Here is a 4414-nt window from a genome sequence, read left to right on the forward strand (position 1 = left end):
ACCTGAATTGGTTTTAGAATTGATTTTGTTGAAGAGGCTTTAGAAATTTATAGGTTTAGACTTAGTGAGGAACCTGAAATTTTATACAATAGATTCTAAGTTTGAGTTTGGAAATGGAATCTTTGGATAAAAACATTTTTTAAAACAATATTAATGTAAACAGTAGCTATGAGGACTATGCTTTCCTTTCAGCCTGGTTCTGTATTCCTTATTCCTTTATCTTATTTCATGCCAATTTTTAAATCATATTTTTACTTCTACAGCTGGTAGAGAATTTTTATTTGAAAAGTAAAATGTTATTAGGTACTTTTTAATAGACTTGTAGTACTGCACACAATATTACAGTTAAAATTACCTGAATAAAAAATTACTTTWAATTAAAGTGAACTAATTTTTATCGTCCTAAATTCAATGAAGATAAGAATTGTTGATGTTGATTCCCGTAAGTCCACTGTTGTAAACTGAAAGGAAGATTACACTATCTGGAGACACTTACTTCAGTAAGAATAATTCAGTCCTTCTTTTATAATTGGAGAGGAGTAACTGAAGGTCTGTGCTGAACCTACTGAGATGATATTTCGCAGTGTTAAATTTGAAGAAAAAAATGACAAAATTACCTAAGATTTGTAATAGGTTATTTCCTTTTTTGCCAGGAAAGACAGCATGACTGCAGATATACCACTCCATCTCTGTATTAATCTGTTTCCCAGGAAAGCATGCTCCCCTACATACGTTATGGAAGCTTGGAATTGCACCTAACAAAGAGTAAGAGGACTCTGGTTTTAAATAGAGCATACAAATAATTAATGATCTAGGAGACATTATGATCTCATGTGGGTATTTTGAACTTTCACTGGAGGCTTTCAGGATGTGTAAACTTCCTGAACATTACTGCAAGCAGTTTTACAGTCTGGGGATTAAAATTATCTGTGTTAATCTGTGACTGGTTTACAGTATTTTCCTTCTCTTTTGTTTCATTTTTCTTCCCTATTGAATATTRCATTTTCAGAGAAGACTAAAAATAGAAACCTAAATCAACAAGTATGAATGTTTAAAGATAATGTGCTTCCTGTGTATTTTGGCAATTGAAGGACTGTCAGATTTGCCACCTCACAGCATGAATAGCTAACAAAAATACGGACAAGGAAAAAAAATACTGTAAAATTAAAYAGGACAATTATTAGCATTTGTTTCCTAATGAGAACAAATTTGTCTCTTGCACATTACCACTTTGTCTTTTAAAAGGTGAGTTCCATTGGGAATACCAAAAGCTGAAGCTGCAGTAGTTTGCCTGACTTATTTCCCTGGATCCTGGGGTTCTGACTCTGCAGACTTCATATCAACCTATACAAAATACATAAAAAAAAAAAAAAGAAGCAAATGTATGCATACAAATAAATAATGATCTAGGAGACATTATGATCTTATGTGGGTATTTTGAACTTTCACTGAAGGCTTTCAAGATGTGCAAACTTCCTGAACATTACTGCAAGCAGTTTTACAATCTGGGGATTAAAATTATCTGTGTTAACCTGTGACTGGTTTACAGTATTTTCCTTCCTGAACTTTATTAATCTAGAGTGCCTTATAAGTGTTACTTAACCAGGACTGATAGCAAAAAAAAAAACAAAACAAAACAAAACAAAACAAAAAAAAAACAGATGTTTTCATGCTTGTTGAAGCATACTTTCTTAATGATAAACCTTCTCCACAACAAGACATCAAATAAATAAAGTGTATGTGTGGTGTTGTGAAGTCTGTTTTTCCCTCTGTGTTACACACAACAGGGAGAAAAATCCAAAATATTAATCTATAAGTGCTTTGGAGACGCTATGCAAAGTGGATTAGTACCCATGAAGTAGCATTACGTGTGGAGGACTGACCCATTTTTTGCACTGTGTGATATGACACAACAGTCTATAGACTTGCAGTTTATAAACCTACACCTTACTAATTCCATGTCTGGTAGATAACTATCTTGTTATGAAGTTGTTTTATGTTTTATGAAGAGAATACTTGGATTCAGCAAGGGAGTTCGGGCTTCTACTGCTGTACAAAAATTTAACAGCACTGAATAATAAATAGGCTACTATACTATAAACTAATATAAAAGGGAGAACTGGCGATATTTTTGTATCTTTTCATTAAAATGTGAATGTCGAAGAAACAGCTGATAAACACATCTGKATTTGTTAATTATTTTATGGGGTTTAAGTATTCCCTATACTCTTGACCTAAAGCTAACTGTTTTGATCTGCACTTAAGTGCAAAAATTATGCAGTCTGCTTAGTGTGGTTTTGAGTATTCTCCTACATGWCAATACAACCTTTGAATGTATGATTTGTAAGAGGTGATTATTTTCTTTTCTCACAAGCTGAAATTTACCACAGGATATCAGTATGATGAAGTAGGGTCTTAGCACCTACTTTTTTCCTRAATGTGGATTTCCACTCTTCAGGAAAAGAACATCACAAAGCTGGAATATTTTTATTTGYGTGTAATTTGAGATTTAGGGTTTTTTTTCCTAAGTAACAATGAAAGTATTTTGAGACTTTCGGAACTGTGGTTAACATTCTGTGGGCAGATATTAATTTTCTTCAGTATTTTTCTTTCACATAGGAAAAATAAAACATTTCCTGACTAATGTGATTTCTGCGGCTTGCTAATGTTATTCTTTGAAACAACAAATAGCATTTTTAGTGTTTTATGCTGTTTGAGRGATATTTTCAATGAAATGGAAGAATTTCAATGGGTATTGCATAAGAAAAGCAAACACTACTGAGCAGTTTCTCCTTGATAACAGGCAGAAATATTTCACTTAAGACTGGTAATTTTACACATAGACTATAAAGGTGGTAAGTTTTCACCCTGTTATTGAAATAACTCCTCTGTAGAAGAGCTCTGTTAACAAAACATTTAGTGTAATTGTATTAATCTAAACTACATTCAGATAAATGTTACTATTTCTATGTATATCAAAAGGTAGCCATATTTACCCCAGTGAAGAAAAAACAAATAAATGTCAATGTTCCTTAAAAAATAACTTCATATGATTTTTATCTATTTTTTGATGTTATGTTTTAGAAAATTACTACTTTCAAATGTACAAGCATCACTCAGTATTAAAACATGATTTTTGTACTCTTGACCTAAAGCTAACTATTCTGATTTGTGCGATCTCTTGCTGTGTTTTAGGTCATTAGTCACTATCTTTGCATTTTGAGCTGAATTGGAAATGAGAGCTAAATAAGAAAACAAAGTAAAATCTGTGTTTTCTGGCAGTCTTGGTATGGTAAATCAACCTTCTTTCCTTTTCCTACAATAAGAAAAACAGTCATTTTACTGTATACTTTATACAAGGTGAAAATACAGTTTCTGACATGGAAAGGAGACTGATACAGTCATTTTATGAGGAGGGCTTGAAATCCAAGTGTTGGCGTGTGGTTCTAGCCATCCTTTAGCCTTGCACAAGCCCCTTCTGTGCTGATTTTCAGAGCTGGTAATCATGTACTGCTTCTGCTGATTTCAAGTGTTTGATGTCTTGGAAAACAAAACCATTAGTCTTTTTTTTTCCACTCTTAGTTTCTTCAGCAGAGTATAGATATTTCCCCAYTGATGATGTAATACTTGCCTAGCTTAATTTAGTATGACATCATGCTGTGTTCTGTTGTTACCTGCTTTTGTACTTTTATCTTTTTCTGATAGATTAGAATTATAAATAATTAAGCATTTTGTATAAAACTCTTTCTAAGTTGTTAAGAGAAGAATATGCCTGAAAACTATCATTGATACATATTTCTGTTATTTGTGATCATTGGATCTCTCAGCTTAATCGAAATCAGCTGTGTGAGGTGCTGCCCAGAAACATATACATGTATTTCATCAAAATATAATTGAAATTACTTTTTTCTTCCRGTTAGCTCCATGTGGATCCTCAATAATGCAGATTTCTTGCTGATTTCAAGAAAGTCAGTGTTTTCTTACTATTCTGAGTATTCAGTATAGCACAAAATATGGTTTTGTAAAATAGCAGGAGACAGAAATATAATTAAGAAAATTGAACTGGCTTGCTTGAAAATTAACTATGTATTGCTCAAACCCATCCCAAATTTTTTATTGCTTTTTGCCATTTTTTTYCCCCACTTTTTGAGATACCTGAGCTGCAAACCAGTCCCCCCCTTTCGGAGAAGCTGTGATAGGCGGTTAATATGCTTCCATTCTTCATAAGCTCTGTAAAAATCTGGATTATGTAATAGCTTTTCTTGAAAAGTGAAGACATGAGCAGAGCACTCTATTTTCAGTATTGTATTTATTGTCAATCTTCTTYGAATCGTCAGACTGTTCATAAAAACATATTTGAGATTCTGGTTTCTGTAGATAATATATCTTCTTTCCAACAAAATGTTTGACACTG

Source organism: Rhea americana, unplaced genomic scaffold, assembly GCF_003343005.1.
Source record: "Rhea americana isolate MKP2758 unplaced genomic scaffold, rheAme1 scaffold_266, whole genome shotgun sequence".
NCBI classification, from domain to species: domain Eukaryota; kingdom Metazoa; phylum Chordata; class Aves; order Rheiformes; family Rheidae; genus Rhea; species Rhea americana.